Source organism: Artibeus jamaicensis, unplaced genomic scaffold, assembly GCF_021234435.1.
Source record: "Artibeus jamaicensis isolate MK-2021 breed Jamaican fruit bat unplaced genomic scaffold, CSHL_Jam_final contig_402, whole genome shotgun sequence".
In the NCBI taxonomy this organism is placed as follows: Eukaryota; Metazoa; Chordata; class Mammalia; order Chiroptera; family Phyllostomidae; genus Artibeus; species Artibeus jamaicensis.
The window spans coordinates 2,892,774-2,915,194 of record NW_026521818.1 but is presented as its reverse complement, the minus strand read 5'-3'; the positions used below and the strand labels follow the sequence as shown (position 1 = coordinate 2,915,194).

At 38.6% G+C, this 22,421-nt stretch overlaps 1 protein-coding gene across 1 annotated transcript in view; it reads left to right on the top strand.

The window, feature by feature from the left end:
- FBXL17 (F-box and leucine rich repeat protein 17) overlaps positions 1–22,421 on the top strand; it is a 493,730-nt gene that overhangs the window by 271,558 nt on the left and 199,751 nt on the right. The gene's annotated exons all lie outside the window — the stretch shown is intronic.

Here is a 22,421-nt window from a genome sequence, read left to right as displayed (position 1 = left end):
GTGTCTTGTTTGGGATTAGTGTCTCTGACGCCTCCTCTGTCTCTCTGTACTCTGTTTCCATGAATCTTCCCCATCGGAGAAAGAAACCCTTAATTTGTGATGGCCATCCCTTCTGGGGGAGTGGAGAAGGGAGCTGTATTTAATCCCTATTCCTGGAAGACAAGCTGCCTAAACTAATTCAACTTATCTCACTTGAGCCACAGCCACTCACGTTCCGCGGTGAGTGCTTCACTCCAGCCCCAGAGCAGTGTAACTGGTGAGCCCAGTCACACAGGTGTCTGTCAAATGCATCATTTTCTCAAGCGGGTTTTTTTTCTTTCCCTTCTGTGATGTCTATTTTGAAATTTTTACAAAGTACATCATCATTCCTCTTAACTGAAGTGGTGTCCTTTGTCCATTCAGTCCTATATTTGTAGTGGTTTGAAAAATTGGTGTTAGTTAAAATAAAAGCAACAGATTAGTGTAGGTGATGATACTAAAAGCTGGTACTTGTCCAGTTCCCCTGCTTGTTGTGAAGTATGAGAGAAGATGGGTTTGAAAATTCCTGTTACAAAGTATACTTTAAAATGACTTATAAACATTCTCTTTTTTTATGTCAATGTTAAAATATGGCAGAAAGATAACTCAATTTAGTTCAAAAGCCATTTTCTAAATGAGAAGAATTAGCTGGGAACAGTGTCACATTAATAGACACTGCCAGCGCTGGATTCTGCATACAGAACGCTTGTTCATGTTTTCCTTGAACTCTTTTGATTGCGCCCAGCGCTAAGTTTATACTGAATGGGCTCAGTCTGGTCCTTGGCAAGCACCCGGGAGTAATGAATAGTGGAACATCGAAAGGCTTAAAAATCCTGGCATAAGCCCTGTGTTGGTATGATGAGCTAACCACGGCATTGTTCAATGAGAAGGCCCTGTGTCCCTTTGGAAATGAAATCTTGGCCTGTGGACAAAGGTCTGTGTCCACACATTGAATTTCTCTGTCTTTCTGCTATGCTCTTCCATTCACAACAAAACTTTGAAAGCAAAGTTCTGAAGAGGTTCTTGAATGCCTTTCTTCCTAGGATGCCCAGAAACAAGTGGCTGATGTAAAAATGACAGAGCCCTACACTTTTATTTGGTAGCTTTCCGAAATTCACATCAAAGACTCAAAGAACAAACTCTTTAAGCTGGAGAGCAGTGTAGACATTCCCTATTTCTTCTCCCCCAAAATGTCTTCCCTCTGAGAGCCATGGTAATTTACCACAGCTTTTCACTGCAGAATTTGTGATGTTCTGATCTTTATGTTTATAGCTCCATCTGTATTTGTAGTGAAACGTCTAAATTTGTCTCAGTACATCTGAATTCCAAGAATGAATTGGTCTTCTTATGAGTACTCTCGCCTTAAAAGCAAAGAAGAAAAATTAAGCTGTGGTGTTTGATTAAAACTATGACATTATAACATGCTTTTCCTTTGCAATTTTTACTCTTAAAAACAGAGCAAAAATTCTGTAATCAGAGCCTGCCAGAAAGTACCTAAAGCCTGGAATAGAAGCTTGTTTTAGCTGATTTAAAACTACTATCTATATTGTAAATTATAGAGAAGAGCCTCCTACGAGTCCTTTTAAAGCATATTTTAGTTCTGTGTTATAAAACCAGGCTCCTGGTAGGGTATAAGCAGGTAAAAAAAAAACCCACAAAAGACCTGCATTGTGTAAATATTAAAAATCTGTGGATGTATTAGAAACATGAATTGAACTACTTATAAATATAACAACATAGTTTCTGGGATTTGCTTCAAAACCCAATTTAAGTGGGGAGAGGGAGTAAGGAGAAGTTAGGTGGTCAGCATATACATGACATAAGACGGCCAGGAACTGATCATTGTTAACCTGGGGGTACATATGTGATTGCTTATTACAGTATTTCCTCTACTTTTTTATGTTTGAAACTTTTTATAATAAAAAGTAAAAAAATATATCTGATAGTTCAGAATGATGGTTCTAGAGAATAAAATGTTTTTTTAGTAAAGAAAATCCCAAAATCTAAGATACAAAGTTTTCAAAACTTTAAAACGTTATGATATGATGCAGATAACACTAGAATCTGTAAATAATTTTCCCCTCAGTGATTGTAGAAGGCTAGTGGATGATATAGACATAAAAAAGAGTTGTGCTATAAATAAGGTGTTAACTGAAATACTAGGGTCCTTGCGATAACTGGGTCCTTACAGATAATTATGAGCTATCTTAGTCCCTAATGTAGGTTACCCACAGTTGAAGTTTCCTAGAACATTGCTATAATGCAATACAAGCAGTAAATCCATATGAGACGTACTCTACTCTCTATAAGGCAAGTAGACAATGGTTGTATTTTTCTTGGTATAACTTGTCAAACCATTATGAACATGGAAAAATTGGGTTAACAGAAAGAGTATCAGTTATGAGAATGAAAGATGTTTCATGTGCCAAAAGTAGCTTATAAGTATGTTAATGTATGTTTATAATCACATAGTAAACTATTTTATATGTCTTGCTTAGTTTGACCACGAATCAACTATATTCGGGTTCAGTGTTTGGAACTCTAGTATTGCCTGGCTGAGGGATGGCCATATGTTGATGAATTCCCAATGGGAAAGCTATACTCCAGTGAGGCTGTTAATTTTGGTGTCAGAGGCAGAAGGAACATCAGGTAGATACTGATGGGGTAGATGCTTGACATGCTGTCAAATATGTTGAGTCTTTGATGTCTCTGTTTTGCTCTTGTGCTACTCTTAGTATTTCCTTTAGTAAAATATTTAAGGGTCTAGGTAACTGGTCCTCTGTTAATTGAATAATGCTACACCCTAAACTTGTCCATTTGTTTTTTCAACAAATAATCACTTAGTGTTTACTAATAGTTTACTAATTTATAGGAGATCCAATGGTGAATAAAATAGGCAAGTTTCTTGCTCTCATAAACTTTTCATTTTAGGGCTTATGGGTAGATAAATAGGAGGGAAACCTGTAGTGTGAAGTGGTGTTTGGAGAATTAGAGCAGCGTGATGTGGCGGGGAGAGCGTTATGTAGTCAGGGGTGGGGCACCTTTGAAGGTATGAACTTTAAACTGAGATGTGAATATCATATAAAGATGAGTTGCTTAGTTTTTTGTGTAAAAAACTAAAATCTTAAAGCTGTACCTCATTTTCATAGTGGTAGGGTTTTATCCAAATAATGTGTACTTTGATTCTACTTGACCAATCAGTTAGACTAAAATATTCCATAGAAGTGCATTTAATCCATGCCACTCCTGCATTCATCAACACGCTCTATGCTGGCTTTCTTTCCCATATGTTACAGGGCTCTTTAACTTTCGGTGCAAAACTTGATGCAGGATGCTTATGGGTGGCATTCTTCTCTCAGCTTTTCAGCCGATGTTGTGGGGCCTGCCCACCCTAACCCTGAACTTCATACTGCCTTCTGGTTGCTCAGACAGTTCCTACTTGCTCATCCTTTTCCTTTGATACCGACTGGCCATCCAGCCACTTGGTTTGTGCTGTCTGAACCCCACCTCCAAGATAAGGGAGACCGTTTTGTTATCCTTTGTCTGCTTGATGCCACACTCTTGTTCGTCCAGAGGTTACTCGTGGATAATCTGATGTCCAAATCCGAGCCAATCTGAATGCAAGAAAGCTTAACTGTGTTTTCCTACTTTGTCTTCCCCTCCACAGCTGCTTGCTACATGTCACATTCAGGATAACATAAGCACATTTTCTGGTGGTCTTCTGGGATGGTAACTCTAAGTTTGGTGTTAATTTTGGACTGCAACCAAAGGCATTATGGAGAAAATGGGCCTTGCAGCACTAAAGTTGTCCTAAGTGGGTAACTGCCTAGGAGCTGTTTCTGCTTATGTCTGAAAAGCCCTGTATTTTCCATTTGCACAGACACAATGTTTTTGATAATGACGTAACAGTTTCTTACTGAGCTGAAAAATCATTTTGCTAGTGCTTCATGTATAAGCTCTCTTTGCCTAAATAAATTGTTTTTTCAGTGTATATGCAAGGATAACTAGCATTTATTAACAAAATTGGGTGGGGTATTTGGTGTTGCAGTAATCGATCATGTTTTTTTTTTTTGACTCTTAACTGTGAAATTGCTAACAAGCATAACAATTTTAAAACACTGAATCTATATCTAGCAAGATAACTAGACTGATGTGGTAATCATGCTGTTTAAACAGATAGTATTTTCAGCTCATTAGAATTTTAAGCCTTTAAAAAATAAATTTATCTCTATTTTTAAAAGTTTTGTTTTGACATAGACAGCATGTCCATGTTCAGCATTGATTTCACCTGTCTAGAAAATTGATCTAGCAGTTTGTCTTATTTCTAAGAAGACAGTTTTTTTTAATATAAAAATTCCTAGTTCTTTTCAAACAGTTGAATTTGTGTCATTTTGTTCTGGCATCTGACTTAAAAAGTATGAATGGTGCCATTTATCATCGCATCAGCCTTTGTTGTAAATATAATGTAACTATACTTTTCACTTTTTATCTGGTGTTAACAGTTATGAATTACACATAAAGCTTCTAACATACATGTTCCTAATAGAACAAATTCTAAGATCTGTTTAAATAACAGAAATGATCTGTTTTCATAAAATTACCCAATTAGTTAGATGCTAGATAGTGTTTTGTTAAATTGAATGATTGCACTCAATTGATTTATTCCATATAATTTACAGGGTTAAAGCTTGAGATTTCTGTTCTTCAATTTCTTTGGTAATAACTTACTAAAATAATTTAGTTAAATTTTATTTATCTTGAGATTTCTCACATAATGGACATAAGTGCCATCTCTTCTCCTTCTTCCAAACAGGTATTTATTAGATAAATACCACTTATTAAGTGAGAAAGTATCTGACATTCCCACTGATTTACCTACATTTTCCTATTGTAAGCAAACAACTTTGCCATCTGATAGTATTAATAAAAGTTGCTTAGAGATCTTCAAAAGTAGGATGCTATAAAACAATGAATGTTAATAGGAAGAAAAACACATGTCCCCTGTCCCCTAAATGTAAACCTGTGACATGTTATGATTTTTAAATGAATGTCATAAATGAAACATTTGCTTTATAATGGGACTCACTTATATAAAAAATAGAAAAACTAAATATGTCACTTATCATATTTGGCCAGAGAAGCATTCTTTTGCTTTCTATGATGATCAGTAAGTAGTATTGCTTCTCTACCAATTTTGAAATGGCTTTGATAAAATGCATAGGAACCAGGCATGCCAATTTAAGCCTAATTTCCAAAGAAGGTCACTCACTGGTTATAGGGTAAACAAAGGCAGTCTGGCTTCCTCACCCAGGTGTCTGGGCAACTAAGGGAAGCAGTGTTCCCATAGCCTTGAATGGGCCCGATAAGCAGTGTTGTTCTCATAGCCTTGAGACTGGGTCTGATCAACTGTTCCCATAACCTTGAGTGGGCTCGCATGCACAGAATCTCTCTATGTTATGTACCCTGTTTTGGCTCTCTGCCAGCTTTGTTTGTCTCTAGCATTTAAGGGGTAGGGACTCCCTACTGGGTGCCACACATGGGGACAGGTGACGTGCAGGGACATGCAGGGGGACACACACCTTGCAGTGTGCACGACTCTTTCACCCTTGAATAAAGGATGTCAGACATCCCAACGGCTCCATGAATATTTTTCCGTCTGCCTGAATCTCTCAAACCTGTCAAGCCTTGAACAGTCACAATGCACTAGTTTACTTTTTTGTACTCATGTTTGTATCAATTTTGATATGAGCTTTTCAAAATGTAGGCTTTTAAAATTATTTTCATTCTTCCTTTAGTTACCATAAGGTTTCTAATCATAGTAAATCATGTAATAATGAGTCCCCAGGAGTGGTTTAGACAGGAACATTTTTAGAGCAGAATATGAGAGCCCTTACTATAGATTTTGAAAGTAATATAAATATCTTTAATTACAAAAAGACCATTCCCCCTTTCTCACAGAGCTAGGATTTTGCAGCTTTTGTGTTATTTAACAACAGACTCATTTTTACACACAAATGAGAAACTGCTATTTATTGTGAATGAGCAGAATAATGTTTAGAAATAGTTTTCTGTAAAAATATAGGAGAGATAGGATAAGTGAGTGGGGAGAAGTTTCCTGGATTTTTTTGTCCAAATAGCCGTGCTGTTTACAGTGTTACATATACTTGTCCTGCTGACATTTGTATTAAGGAAGCCTCATCGAACAATAGTCGCCTCTCCCTCACAGAGCCACTGAGTTTACCAGGGCTTGGACAAGTTTCTGGATATAAGATACATAGAGATACATAATGAACTTTACCCATTTTATCAGAAGGATGATTTTGTAACTTGTTTGTCTAGAAGAGCTTTTCCCTTGTGTTTTGCCCTTGCTTCTTGAGGACTAACTGATCGCAGTGAGCTTAATTTGCACAAAATAATGACTAAAACAGTGTGTGACTAAGTGCCACAGATTGTGTTTTATACCAGCATTTTAGTAATCATTTTAAGTTTAAGAATCCAAGGCTGTTACCTGTGCCACCGTCAGAGAGCATACTATGTGCAAGTACAGATTTTTCGGTTTAAACCATAGCCTTTACGCTGCTCTTTTGGAACACTGAGTGATGGAGGAGCTGCAAGGAAGAGTAGGGAATCTAAAACTAAGGGCCGTGCTACCTGCGGATGCATTCTGACTCCAGCATCTTGAATCTGCAGCTTTCTAAGTAATTAATGCCTTTGATTTTTAAAAATCATGCTCCTGTGTTTTTCTATATTATCATACATTTTACATTACATTTTAAAATAAAGTTAGAATAAAACAGATACCCTGCTGAGTTAAAGATTTCTAAATCTTCTGTGGTTTTTACCCTTAGATCCACCCACTTAATTCTCAGGTCTGCATATAATTTTTACAAATGTAAGTGCACTAAAATTACTAAATCAGAAGATGTTAAAAACTGTCAGTGTACAATTGTGAACATGCATGGGTAGTAAAGGAAATGCTTCTAAGATGCTAAGATGCTAACCCTGTATGCTGCACTGTTTTTCCATTGGTAATGCCTAGGGGGTATCTAGCAGTGTGAATTCCCTTTTCGAATACACTTCAAGATGGAGTTCCTTGTTAGAAAGTTAAAGGAAATATTCTTTATTAGTCATTTTAACATTCCACATCAGTGAATGTGACTTTGCCTCCTCCTATAGTTTTGCTTTTTCTCAGTAAATTACTGTCAGAATATAATGGGGGAGGGGGATGCAGTAAACTACTGCACTAAAACTACACTGCATTTTATTTTTTAAAGTAGATTAAGATTTTTAGTGGGATTATTGTCAGGGTTGACTATGCATGTAAAATGTGGAAACGGGATCTTTTTCAACATACAAATAGTTTCTAATTTTAATGTTATCAAAATTGAATTTTGACTGTCCCTTAGAAGGACACTTGGAAATATGCATGAGTAACGTGGTACTGGGGTTTGGGGAGAGGAGAATGAGGAAATGTGAAGAAGACTGTGTATATCTAAGGTTTAAAATTTAATCAATAACCATTTTGTTATTTTGGAAAATGTTTTAGAAGTCTTTTATTTTTCTCTCCATTGCTGATTCTCTGGGTAATATCTCATAGATTGATTATATATTTATTTAATTTGGGAACTGAAGAGAATGTACCCTTATTAGTCCCTCTATTCATAGTTCTTTCTTCAAAACAAAACCAACATAACTGAATTTTCTACAATATATAATACATCTTAACAGTATGCACAAAACCAGTACTTACTGCTTATTTCTATTCTGTCCCCTTTGGGAAACATTCATCCCTTGGGTATGTCATTGAAAAGATCTGTTTGTGTACTCATTTCAGGAAAGACTTTAATGAGACCTGTGCATGTTTCTTGGCAATGAAAACAACTCCAGATTTTGTAAATTGTGTATTTATATGACTATAAATCCACTCAGCCCCAGCCTCATCCCCTATTTTCACACGGCTGAGAATGTTGGTCTCGGTCAGGGATTGTTACGGTGCCCACCTGTCTCTAAAAAGGTCCACGTGTGTGTGGACTGGTCCGAGAGCACAAACCAGAGGCTTTGTAGAGACTCTGTGATCTTTAACTTGCAGCGGTTAATTTTGATCGGCATATTCAAACCAATTTTAGTACAGAAAGTAATGTGTGAAACTGAAAAAGACTTGCTATGTGGAGTCGCAGTTTTTCTCAGCCCAGCAGATTACAGTGTGATGCCAAAGCTAATGCCAGAATGTAAACAGAAGAGGGATATTGTGTTTTCTGGACAGAGATGTGTGGCACATAAATAAACAGAGGAAAATGTGTTATAGATTATTTTTGACTAGTACTAAAACTAAATATTTTAGTTTGCTACCCACATATTATTTTACTCTGCAATATAATGTAAGGATTAGAGTTTATTAAAAATTTATAAGAATTCTTATATGCACCTCAATTTAATTGGAATGCAGTTAGGCAAAATGTAGATTTAAGGAATTCACAGATTAAGTTAAAAATTCACTTATTAATAAGCAGCAGTCTATTTCTTGAGGGCCTTCTTGGGGGCCTGCTAAACCCTGTCTCAGGGGAATGTTTGGGATACACACACACACATACTTTGTGTGTAAGAAGTGACAGATATATCGTAAAGAATATATAGCGTAAAGAATTGGAGAAAAAGCTTAAGGTCTGACGTCTGTCCTCAAGGGGTGTATTTAACAGCCTGCTCATAGAAGCAGCAAGTTTCATGCAAAACAAATAGCCAAGCAGTAAACAGTAACAAGAGCGTGCAGTAAAGTGCCCAAGTGGGTGGCACATTAAAGGGAAAATAAAGGGCAGACCTCCCTTTCCAAATGAAATTGTATGCAAAACAACAACACGGGAAACAAGAGAAATGTGATTTTCTTAAAATTACAACTTTGTCATACACATTTAAATACATGTAATATTTATTCAAGAAGTTATTCAAAAAGCAAGTTCATTTAAATTAACCAAAAAATTCAAATGAATAGTAAAGGGATTGGTCTGTAATAAGGACTCAGTAAATGTTAATTACTCTTGGTATTATTGCTATTAGTTTTAAATTATGTGCTTTGGATAGCAGTTGCAATACAAGATTAGCCTTAGCTTTCAATTTACTTGTATATTTCATTCAGGATACACATTTTAGAGAAAAATCTGAATTCACACAGAAAAGCAGTTGTACGTGCTAAGGTTTCGTTTGGTTTTAATAGCTTGCTTTGCTAGTTTTACATTATGATAGTCTTTAGTTAAATTAAGATGGCAAGAGAAGAGATTCTTTTTAAGCAGAGCCTACTCCCCAAATTGGGGTCAGGGGCCAAAACTTGGTGGCACATTTTAATTCATTGGTTATTTTAATATACAAAAAAAGTGAATGTTTGTACGTGTGTTGTGTTAATGCATAACCACCTACAGAATAGAATCAGAAATCTGAGACCTCCCTCAGACACCCCCATGTAACACAAATTTAGTAGGTGTGCAATTTGGGAGCCCCTAGTGTGTCTTACAAGACCCTTGTCAACAAACTACAGATGTAGGCTAAATTTAACGTGCTACCTATTTTTGTAGGCCCCAGGAGCTAAAACAAGTTTCTGTATTTTCAGAGGTTGAAAATAAATAAGTAAAATTTTATCATGACACATGAAAATTTGGGAGGTAGAAACAACAGAACTTGGAGATGGATTTGGATGTGGGGAGAGAATAAAAGAGAGAGAGGTGTGACTGTTTGGTTTTGGTCTTTCGTTGCAGGGTTAATAGTGGTGTGACTCTCTGAGATAGGCGACTTGGGAGAAGGGCTGTTAAGAGTTCAGTCTTTGGCATGTGGAGTTGCAAGTGCCTTTGAGGCATTCATCTGAGCTGTTCCAAGCAGTCTGCACATTCGTATCTGTGTGCCTGTGTTAGTTATCTGCGGATGGGTGCCACGCTAGACCTTTAACCGTGACTGTGAATTTTAGGTATTGTTAATAAGGCGAGAAGGGGAAAGGGCCTTGAACCAGGCTTTAAGGGATGCCTCATAATGACTGGATAGAGGAGAATGAGCCTGGAAAGTTTAGAGAAAAGGCAGAAAGGAGAGAGAAAACTAAGTGCTGTGTGGTAAGAGTCCAAGGAAGACAAGTGTCAAGGGGCCGACAATACTGTAGAGCAGTTAACGAAAGGGGTTGTTGGGTGTCCGTGGACTTTGGGTGTGGGTGTCTTTGCTGACTGGATTAATAAATGTTTTGATGACTCGATGAGAAGAGAATCCCTAAATTATTGTTTTATTGAAGTTACTTATAAATTTAGCTATATTAGTTTTAAAGAAAATCTGCATTCCCAGGTGTGATCTTCTTTATTATTCAATTGATCTCCCACTTTACAATGCCAATTAATTAAACAATGGATTCACTTAAAAGAAATGTGCTGCACAGCAAATTCTGATGGAAAACAACTATTTCCCATCACCTAAATACTTGAATCTTACCCAGATTATATGTCATATCCGCTTGAATAAAAAAAGGATAATAATGAGAAAAAAGTTGTTGAATAACGTTCAAAGTGACTTTTCTAACAAAGCAAAATTGGTGATTCCAGGGAAATATCACACCACTCACAGGCCTTGTCAGTTTTAAGTACCATATTTTTCAGACTATAAAATGCACTTTTCCCCCCACCCCCAATTTGGGAGGAATAATGGCTGTTAATGCTGCTGTTGAGTTCTGTTTACATTTACATTGGTGTTATTTACGTTATTAAACATTTTACCACATTTTTTTGCTTCAAAATTTTTTCCTATTTTCCTCTAAAACTTAGGTGTGTCTTATGGTCTGCAAAAGACGGTAGGTTCCAAGCCAACTTAATTGTGTTGCTCCAATTGACTCAATAATGCCGTCCTCTTTTACCCGGATTTCTTTTGTGTGTGGCTGAAGGAGACCGTATTACTAAAGGCAGTTTGGAAAAGGGGAGGAATGGGGCAAGGCAAAAGAAAAATTTTGTTTATAGGAATTTGGTGAGGATTTTTCTTTTGTGGTTTCACATAGCATTTAATTATTTTTCTTCTGTTTCCTTATTTTGTTATAATGTGCTGTAGTGTGAAAGTGGACAGAGACTCTGTCACGGGTTCAGTTCTCTGGAATCAGACATTAAGTTGAAAGTTGGGCTCTAAGGTATTTATTGGGGAACAGCTCCTGTGAAAAGAAGTATGAAGGAAGAAGGATTAGGCAGCAGGAAATGGTGATGCAGCTGCAGCAAGGCTTTGGCCAGCCTGCAGGGAGTTGCGGAGTGAGTATTGCTTGTCCAGGTGTGCGCTTGGGATTAGACGGATGGGTCTTTCTGTCCCCTTGCTCAGCCGCTGCTGCACGCTGCCGCCTGGGTGAGACGGTGCTGTGTGACCTCGGACGGCTGAGGCTGGTGCTGCCTCACCCCACACTCGGCACCAGATCCTTCCTTTGAAGGGGATCTGAGCAGCACATCTCATCTCTACCAGACTCTCTTGTAATTTTACACATATTTGAGTTGAATGCCTTTGTTGGTTTGGATTCTTGGTGTTACAGGTAACAATAGCCACTCACACACTACGTCAGGGAGATTCATGTAAACAGGTGCAGAGGTGGCGTGGGTTTCACTCCATTCTTTGGGATTCTTTTTTTTAAAGATTTTATTTATATATCGAGGGGGAAGGTATAACTTTAGAAGGGAAGGGAAGGGAAGGGGAGGGGAGAAGGACAGAGGGAGAGAAATATCAATGTGTGGTTTCCTCTCATGAGTCCCCTGCTGGGAACTGGCCTGCAACCCAGGCATGTGCCCTGACTGGGAATCGAACTGTGATCCCTTGGTTCACAGGCCCACGCACAATCCACTGAGCTACACCAGCCAGGGCTCTGGGATTCTTTTGACTTTGTCATCTTCAGTGTATTGAAGGCTTCTTCTACCTGCTGACCTCCCTGGCAGTAGCAAACAAGCCCTGGTCCCACTGTGCACACCCCCAGGGCCAGCCCAGGAAAGAATGTCTAGTGTGCACTCTGCAATGCTCAGGCATAGTCCTGAAACGACTCTGCCCCAACACAGGAAGTTTAGCTCAGTGGCAGAGGGAGAGAAGGCACTCAGCAGCCTGTTCTTGGAGCTTGAGGTCGAGCAAGTTTCTAGAGCCCTTTGGACTTCTAGGAGAAGTTGGGCATTGTCAGAAAGGGAGGAAAGTCACCCACAGATCATGCGACATGCATGAGTTTTTGATAACTACCCTGGTTGTTGCTGGTAGTATTTGCTTTTCCTTACTTATGTGGCATAATTACAGACCAAGCTATTAATATATACCAAAATCTTAGTTACTGAAAACCCAATTTTCCTTGTTCTTTGAGCTGTTACTTAGGAAATAAACTTGTAAACACTAAAGCTGTCACAGAGTTTAAACATCCAGGGCAGGGAAGGAGGATGGAGAGCCTATGCAAAACAATGTAATTGAAATTTGTAATTGGTATGTGTGAGTTTCATCTTGTTTTTTTTTTTTTTTTTGCTCTGGTTCACTTCTGGGTGGAGATAATAATAAGGGGGGGGAAGTAAAGGACTCAAAATAACTCAGATGATTCACAATATAAATCCACATTGAATCACTGAAAACTGACTTTTGGGTCAAGTTGAGACTCCCAAGAGAAAAGAAAAATTGAATTAATACTGGAATACAAGAATTGTAAGAGTTAAAATATTTATCTACTTGTCAAGTTTCTAGTCCCATCTGAGATACCTATTGTATAGACAGGAAGTAGACTCTATAAAAATTTCATGTTCTTAGAGATTTTATTGAAGTTTTTATAAAACATCAGCATTTGATTTTTCTGCCTTTGCTAAGTGGTTGAGATTGCAGACTGACACTTATTAATTATACCAGATTTCTAGTTTTAATTAGAGAATCTCTTCTGAGACTAAACCTTTTTACCATTAGGCTGTTTGAAACCTATGAGATAAAAAGGGAGGGTTCTTTCAGAAAATTATTTACATGATTTTAATTAATGATTATAATCTCCATGGTCACTTTTGCAAAAGAGCATTTAATCCCTTAACCAGTTTTCATGATTTGCATTTTGCAAAAACGTATCGGCCCTGCAGGCTTATTATCTCAGAGTTGTGTGTTTTTTTGCAGATGAAATTTATTTTGGGTGAGTTTTATTTTGCTACTGTTTCAAGCCCCAGCTTATACTTTAACACCTGTTTCTCATGCAGAGCAAACCGACTGGTAGAAAAGTAAAGTTTGTTTTCTTTTGCCAAGACAGAACATAGCCCTCGGCAAGGTTACCTTTGAAAGCAGTTTTTCATGCAGCGACTGCATACAAGTAGCATTGCTGTTGCCAAGATCCTCTGACTAATGAAGGGTCGGAGTGATGGTGTATTCTTTTTCATTGCTCACGGCACGTATATGTAGCATTTCTTTTGAGAAAAGGCACTCTAGCGTTTCAAACAGAAGCTAGAAGTTTAACCTTCCAGGAGGAAGGTCAGTGTTAGTTTTATTGATAACTCAAAAGAAAGCCACTTTATAAGAATATGAAAGGTAAATTCTTTGCTAAGTAAAAACGATTAAACACAGTGAGTTTTTCACCTTTCTTATGAAAATCAGTTTGAAACTATTTTCCATTTTTAAAGTTGTTTTTTTCCCCCTTTCTGAGCTGAAGTGTCAGTCAGATCCTTTGTACGGATGATGCTAAGCACTGGTCTTCAGACTATGGGGACTCCGTCCGCATTCAACCCCCAGATCCCTGGATGTGGCTGCCTGCTCTGTTGTGGTGCGATTACGCCATAGACAGTATTGCTTGTTTTTAATCATATTTTATGAGAATATTTACATTTCTAATATGTTTTAAGCTGTCTATAATTTAATGGTTTCACAGACTGTGAGACTGATTCTTTGTTTACAAGTGGGAAAATCTTAGGGAGCAAAGTTTTGAGTATACATGGAGCCAAGGAAGAGGAATGGAAAATGTTTATTCCTATGTATGTGATCGAAATAGTTGCTGTACTGGGGTGTGTGTGTGTGTGTGTGTGTGTGTGTGTGTGTGTGTGTGTAGGTGAGGGTGAAGGAGAAGCCATGGAGAGGGAGCTATGCTTTATTTCCCTCTTCAAAGAATTGTTATTAGGTGGATGTTTTCTACCCTTTAAACATTCTCTAAATATATACCTTCTTAAACATTGATTATTTGGGGGTTATATTTTTTATTGCTTGTCCTTATCCTCCCCCCTTCCCTTACAGTCATGGGCAAGGACAAAATAATTCCGTAAAAATTCAGCAATATCATTGTACAGTGTTTCCTTCCTGAACACATGCAACTAGCTGATCAACAAGTGCAACATTTCTTAAAATAACACATTTTGTTATGTGAGTACTACTAAAAGGCTCCACTTTTAGTACTACTAAAAGAATTCAACTACTTTCACTCTAGTTCCACAATCTTGCTCTTTTTTGCTGATCTGAACACAGACAACCTGAACACAGCATTGCTCAATCTGTTCAGAAAAGGTCCGGAAATACATTTTACTAAAGGGACTGGAGGCAAAACAGTAATACTTTCATTATAATTTTTGCTTTATTATTTTTATTTTGATGTTTTACAAAAAGAAATTTTAGGAGGTCACTATGGGCTATCATTGCGATTCGTGTTCTAGCAAATATTGCAGATTTTAAAGGGATGTTTCCAGGACTAGAAATAAAAAAAAAAACTGAAGTAAGTAGAAGAGATTGCTCCTGGGTGAGATTTTGTCTGACGTGAAACAGACACAGGATGCAGGGTGCCTTCTGCTCACCTGCCAGTGGTTGGAGATTTTTACAATAGTAACTAAGATAGCCCTGGCTGGTGTAGCTCACTAGATTGGGCCTGTGAACCAGAGGATCGCGGTTCGATTCCCAGTCAGGGCACATGCCTGGGTTGCAGGCAGGTTCTCTGAAGGTCAGTTCCCTGCAGGGGATGCACTAGAGGCAACCATACATCAATATTTCTCTCCCTCTCTCCTTCCCCTCCCCTCTAAAGATAAATAAACAAGTCTTAAAAAATAATAATAACTAAGATATATTGTGCATTTGTTATGTGTCACGCATTATTCTGGGCACAAAATGATATTATTGAGTAACTTAATTTTCATAATGACCCTAGGAGGTGTATCACCATTTTAGAGATGCGAAACCAAACATTTATTGCTAGGGCTGAGATTTGAACCGGACACTTTGAGCCTACAGTCCGTGGGCTCTTTCTGCACAACAGCATTAGTGTTTCAGTGTTGAAGGGGGCTTTGGGAAACCCTCTGTCCCTTCTTATTTTATGTAGGTCCTCATATGTAAATATGTAACTGGCTCTAAGACACTGAGTAACTTTGGGGGGACGGAGGTGGAATGGCAGTTGAGCCTGTGAGCATACCAGTTCCAGGTTTTCTTGCCCTCTCGACTGCCCTGCTGAAGCCTCCTTCCTCAAGCTGTCAGTAGAATTGAGAGTTCCGCTTAAACTTTTTCTTCTTAATAAACTTGCAGCCCAGAGGATACTGGAGTTTAGCTAAAGAAGCAGCGAGGAGAGTTACTTGGGGGGGGGGGGGGGGGGGCACGACTGTATGGGCAGCAGAGCTGGAAAAATGACTTACTTGGACATTATTTGTGACAAAGCTTGAGTACTATCTGAACATATGATTATAAAGAGTCCCTGTTACTGCCCATTGGTTTTTACCTGAAAATTTTAAAATATTTTTTACATTGCCTTTTAGTCCCTCTGTACCCCCGCCCCTCAATCACTGCATTATTGTCCCTATCCACCAGTACTTTTTGCTCAGTTCCTCCACCCCTGCCCACCCCTGCCCGCCTTAGCTGTCATCTGCTCTCCTTCTATGAGTGTGTCTCTATTTTCTTGTTAGTTCAGTTTGTCCGTTAGATTCCACACATGAGTGAAGTCGTGTAGTATTTGTCTTTCTCTGACTGGCTTATTTCACTTGCCAGCAGTCTGAATGGGCAGGACTCTCACTTCTCAAAATGTAAGTGCTGTGTTCCGGTGGGTGGGCATTTGGTGTGTGACTACTGATTCCAGATCCTGCTTCTGCTAACAAAGTGGATGATTTCTCTGTAATTGCATGGGAAATGCAAATCCTTGGTGGAACATAAGAATTGTTTCCCCATGCCAATTTGCCTGGAAACATCTAATTGGAGAGGAAAATTCTACTCTTGGTATAGACAGGAATAGTCCATAGGCCAGATCATTATCCTTTGTATTTCTATGAGAAAATTAGGCTTTTAATTTTTAAAAGCACCTCTTAGTAAGTTAAATTTATCTGTTTCTAATTTTTCTCTGAGATACTTACTTTAAACCCGGTTCATTCATTTCCATCAGCGACGCAGGGATGTACTGAATAAATCAAGTGCCTGCAGACAGTAGGTGGTGGTGCTCAATCCAAAGGAAAGTGCTGTATAATATAGAAATACTGTGCTTAATATCTGCCTCCCTGCCTTGTTCCTTAATTGGATCTGTGCTCTAGGGGGCATTAGGTTGAAGTGAACAACAATCTAGAAACAACATTGCATTCCTGAAGCCAAGTCAATTAATCACACAATGCATTTCAAAGGAGTTACCTCTAAGTAATTGTTGTATAAATTAGGCCCATTGCAATTGCTGGGTAGTAACCAAAAGACAGCCTGCTCTATGCAACCTAAAACATATCACAACTTTCTCTCTTCCAGCCCCCTTTGAGATAATCCTTAAGATCTCATTGCTCCTACCCACAAAATATCTATACAATTTTCCAACACCATGTTGGTTATGTTTTCTCAGTGAGCATATAATTACACATTTAACTTTTTAAAGCACTGGTTAATAATGATGGGGTTTTTTTAGTTTGGGGGTATTTTTTTGTTTTTCCCTAATGACTTGTCATGGTCCTTGTATAATAGAAATTATTAAAACATAGATAAAGAAGGCTTTTTCTTTAACAGTATTGGAACTCCACCCCATAGCTTTCATTACATCAAACAACATCAAATATTTATATTTTTATTTTTAATCAGGAATCAGCGATTATATTTTGACACTTCTTTTTTCAGGAATATGTTCAAAATTATAAAAAAAAGACCCTGTGGAGAGAGTTTCAGAATCACTTTGCTCAATTTTACCAGTTAGTCTTCAGCAACATAGTCAAGGTATGCAGTGAAAGTTTCTTACTGGTACCACCAGGAAGCACTCAGCTCTACAGTAAGCGTGCCCAGAAAGTACTGTTTCTGCCGAAGCAAGACTAGCCATTTCAACTTTGCTGTTTACATTTAACCATCTTCTCACACATGAAATGTGTTTGTCTGCAGACCGTTAAGGCAGTGTTGCTGAGAGGACTTAGTGATTGTTCTGGATCAACTGTAATCATAGTTCAAGCTTGCCAGTTCAGAGCAAAGGATGGGGAGGCATGAATCTGGAGCTCACTCAGCTGTGGCTCTGAGTTGAGAATATAATTTTGAAAGAATGAAGCCAATTTATAGAGAGAGATGGAGAGGGGTGTTGGCAGTGAAATGGCACCATGTGTAAGACCTATGGGCTTTGGTTCTGCAACCTTGGTACTTAAGTTTTGGCTAAGAAAGAATTCAGAGTCAAGACTCAAACTATAAGAAAACGTTTATTTAGAAACTCGCAGAGGTAGAAGAATTGAGATGTTGAAGAAATGGGCCCAGGAGACAAATTAGGGAGGCAAAAGAACTTAAGAGAAAGAGATACAAGGAAAACTTACCTGGGGGAAGTGGGTAGAGAAAGGCTGGGGTGAGCTCCAAAGAGATTGAAAGAGGGCCAGACTGGGTCCTTCTTCCTGAGGGCTTTTAATGGTGGGATTTTAAGGGAGATCCTAGGGAAGGATCGAGATAGAATATTCATCAGCTTTCTAGGTGAGTCTTTTCAGGGCTGTGGTCTTCACTGATTGGTCAGCACCAGGGCAGGGCATCCTGATGTCAGACATTGCATCTCTGGTGTGGTTTTGCTGCTTTTCTGTGCCTGGAGCTGAAACACAACTGAGGTCTAGATGTTATCCCCAGGGGTTAATGCTTAAGGGAGTGGTCATGCAAGGGCTCCGCAGGGGAGTTGCACGAGGCCACTCTGGCCCCTTGTTCCTCCTCCAAGGGGGTCTAGTGACAGGTTTGGGGAGGAAAGGTCAGGAGAGGGTACTAATCACATAACCAGTGATATGCTAGGACAGGAAAGGTTACCCTGGGGGTAAGGTCATTGTGTTCCCACTTTTGCCTGTTGCTAGGCACTCAGAGCTTTCCACCCTTGGTGACCTTTTACATCAAGCCCATCCTCTTTTCTCCGCTCCTGCCTGTCTAACTGCCTACCACATGGGCACAGAGAAAGAAGGGCTTAAGTATCCATGCTTTCTGTTTTCATTGAGTTTCTTTCTCATTAAACAAAAGACACCTCAGGTAGATACATCTTTCTTAAGTTTCTAAGCATGCCTACAAACCTCTGTGCTTTCACATACCATGTTGCTTGGAATTTGTTTCTCTGAGAAGAGGTGCTGTCTTCATTATTACTTAGCGTAGAGTCTGGGAGTTAAAGGTTAATACATAAACGTTGGATCAAGAATGAATGAGCAACCATACAGTTTTCAGCGTCCTACCTTTTTCTCATTAGAAACAGATTTAAATATACTTGATTTTGAATTATCTGGTCATATAATGACTCATTATAAGATGCATATAGAAGCTGTAAAATTTTTTAAATATTAATCAATTTTTCCAATAATGTTTCTGATACTATAAAAATGTAATACTGTGTCTCCCCCCTCCTTCTCTTTCTTATTTCTTTCCAAGGTAAATATAGTTAACTCCTAGAACCTGGTTTCATGAGATTGACCTAGTCCTCAGGAAGAATTTATATCTGTTATTTCAAGTATAGAAAATTCTTTATAAATAGAGCACTGAATGCTTTTTGGAATAAGGGCCTGAACCTGTTGGATTTTCAGAGACTCTTGCTTAGGCTATAAAGTCTTGTTATATTTTGTCATCTTTAACTGCTGAGCCTTCCAGGCAGAATAGCTTAATTACTTCCTTATTCTTTCATTTTTGGTTCTTTCATTTCCTCATGTGTAATATTTTGTGTAGGTTTTTACTTTAATTTAGGTTCTTGTAGATAATACTTTATAATTGGGAGTAATTAAGTTCGTGATTAATGTTTTCTTTAATTTTAGTTGTGTCTCAAGTCTTCATAGATTTTTTTCAGAAAGTAAGCAAAGTTTTAATAAGTATTTAAAATACTGTCCTTGTCACCCTTTGACACACTGTAGCTCAGACTTTCAAAACCAATGTAGTTCAATTTTTTTTCCATTGAGTAGTTTCCCCCTAGATTAGGTACTGCAGAGGCTAAAAAAATATTAATGCTTTTCTTCTCACCTTCTAAGTTCTTCTAAACTGGGCTAATAATGAAATTAGCAGAGAAAAATTAACAGGAGAAATCAAGCTTAATATATGTGGGGGTGATATTCACAGAGACATGACAAATCTTTGAAAATTCCAAAGACAGTGAGGCAGCATTGGATGTGTAAGGCATGTTGGAGAAAGGAGAAATGGGTGGGGCAGTGAGGGGTATTAGATGTCAGAAGTCAGAGTGGGCAATTTACAGGTAGTTGCGGAAGTGCAGAACACACCTGGCAGGAAAATCCCTGCAAGGCAAGTCAGAAACAGTGGGGCACAATGGGTAACTAACAGGTGCACCTGGGGGGAACCCTCCTGTTTACCATACTTCATTCAAATTATGCTCAAGTAGCATCCTAAAATCTCCTTCCTAAAACAGATTTGTCTGAATCTCTTAGGCAGGACTGCGAGGAGTGTCAGAGTTTCTTTCTGAGTCTTGTTTCTTAATAAACAGCTTATAATAAACAGTTTAAAATCAATATCCCAAAAGGGCAGCTTCAGGGTGGCAGAATTTAAGTCCCCTTGGTGTTCTGTAGGAGTATAGACAAGAGGTTTTTCTTCTTTGTTTAAAATCCTCACCCAAGGATGTTTTTACTGACTTTCGAGAGAAAGGAAGTGGGAAGGTGGGAGAGACATCGATGTGAGAAAGAAACATCAATTGGTTGCTTCCTGACCAGATGGAATCTGCAGCCTAGATATTCGTGCCCAGACTAAGGTATAGCCCTCAACTGTTTGGTGAATGGATGGCGCTCCAACCAACTGAGCCACCTGGCCATGGCTCAGATGGCTTTTCCTTTTTTATTTTGTCCTCTTTATTCTACCATTTAACCAGCTACTGGCATTGTGGGAAAGGAAGAAATTTTCCTGTACCCTTCTAGGTTCTTCAGACTAGTCAAATAATTAAATCAACATGAGACAGATTAGCAAGAGAAAATAACCAAATGTAATTATCTATGTACCTGTGGGAACCCGGCTTATATGAGAAAGTCAAAGACTGCAGACATGAGAGGTTTAGGCACAGAAACGTAATGTTGGGTATATATGACATTCTGAACTTAAGAACGAGGCAAAGCACCTGGGGCACCAGGGGGAGGAAGGTCATTCACAGCATGTTAAGAGAAGCAGATGTTCAGTAATTAAAAGTTTGTCCTGCCCTGTGGATAGGTCAGAAGAAGTTTTCTCTGGTAACAACTCTTGTTATGGACAAACTTCCCAATATAGACTCTTATAGGTAGTTAAGGGAGAAGCAAAAGTTCCTCTTGAACCTTCAGGGTCTTAACTTCCTTCTGTTCAAAATAATCCACATTCTAAGAAAAACCCACATTCCAAAGTAGCACATGTTGGGGAGGCCTGTTCTGAACCCCTTTACTACGAAATGTCATGAAGATATAGCCTACTGCACCTTCTAACCTTTATAACTTCACATGGGACTAACAATATTTTCCCTGAAGCAAAACTATGTGCAAATGAAAGAAGGCTCTCATGAAATAAGCATATCTATTTCAGTCATTTTTGTACATGATCCCATATACCTTCATCCTTTTCACTCCAGATGTGGTAACTTAATTGTTTAGCTCTAGAGCATCTTTCTGCTAGAAGCAAATTTTATTTCATACTGAGAAGATCAAGTGCCCCTTAGCTTGCTTGTGGGCATCTGAAATGTGTCTAATGCAAAAGAGTTAATGAGGAATAAGTTAAAAACATTCTTAGCTGTTGAGATCAAGATATAACCGAGCACTTCCTTGGTATACTGTCTAGGAAAGTTTCTGCAGATGGTAACGTTGTGACCATTCTTGACTTTGCTATTGTGACAGCTTGTGTGTGTTAGTAAGAATGTTTTGGGGGTGTTATTCTTTACATTTTGTCAGGTGAGCTCTCTAAAACTTTAGCTAGGTAAAGTAAGATATGAGACGATAAAGATGAAGACTGGTTTTAGACATATTGAATCTCAGTTGAAGTCTTGGGCAAGTATGGCAGGAATAAAGATCAGGGCCTTTGGTGCATCTGGGAGTCATTTAGGCAGAGTGATATACACATCACAGATGAGATTACCCTGTTCCAGGGAGCTGAGGAAGGGCCTCGGACATCATGCTGTGAAACTAAGAAGCCATCAGGAAGGTGGAAGAATCAGTCTGATGCTGCTAGAGAGAAGACTCTTTATTTTATGACTAGGGTATTTGGTAAATCCAGATATTTTGGAAGTTGTGTAGGATGAAATTCTGATCTGGACTTTTGATATAGGAAATTCTGTGACTTGAGCTGTTTTGCTGGAGTTGTACTAAAAAAATAGAGGGATAGAAACTAGGTTATAATGTACTAATGAGTAAATGACAGTTGGGAAAGAAGGGACAGCAAGTAGCAAGTTCAAATAATTTTGTCTCTACTCATGAAGGGATGGGGAGAAACTTGAGCATGGAGAAACACTGAAAGAGAGACTATAGTTGGAAAAGAGGGAAAAATAAAAATGGTCAGGTCTATAATTGAGGGGGTAAGGTTCTGATTACATATGGTAATGCGTTTTGTTTTCTCAGGACAACAAGCAATTCTCTGGTACCAGCTGGGTGTCTTGTAATTTACATTAATTCTGAAACTATTTGTCCAGAGATATTATCAGGTTCCACAGTGAAGGGGTCAGTCCTACATGACTGGCCTCCCCGTCAGATGCCCGCGTCCAGCCCAGGCTGTTACCTGTACTTCTGACCAACTGGCTCTAAATTGCAGGTTCCAACCACCGTCTCCTTGGGTTCAGTTAATTTGCTGGAGTGCGTCACAGAACTCAGAGAAACATTTTACTTACTATATTGCCAGTTTCTTATAAAAGAATACAACTCTGAAACAGCCTAGAACAGCCAGATGGAAGAACTGCACTGGGCAAGGTCTGGGCCAAGGGTACACAGCTCCCAAACTCTCTGTGAACACACTGCTTTCCCCTATCTCCCCGTATTCACCAACCTGGACGTTCTCTGAACTCCCTGTTTGGGCTTTTATGGAAGCTTCAATGCGTTACCACAGTTAATTAAAGTATTGGCCAG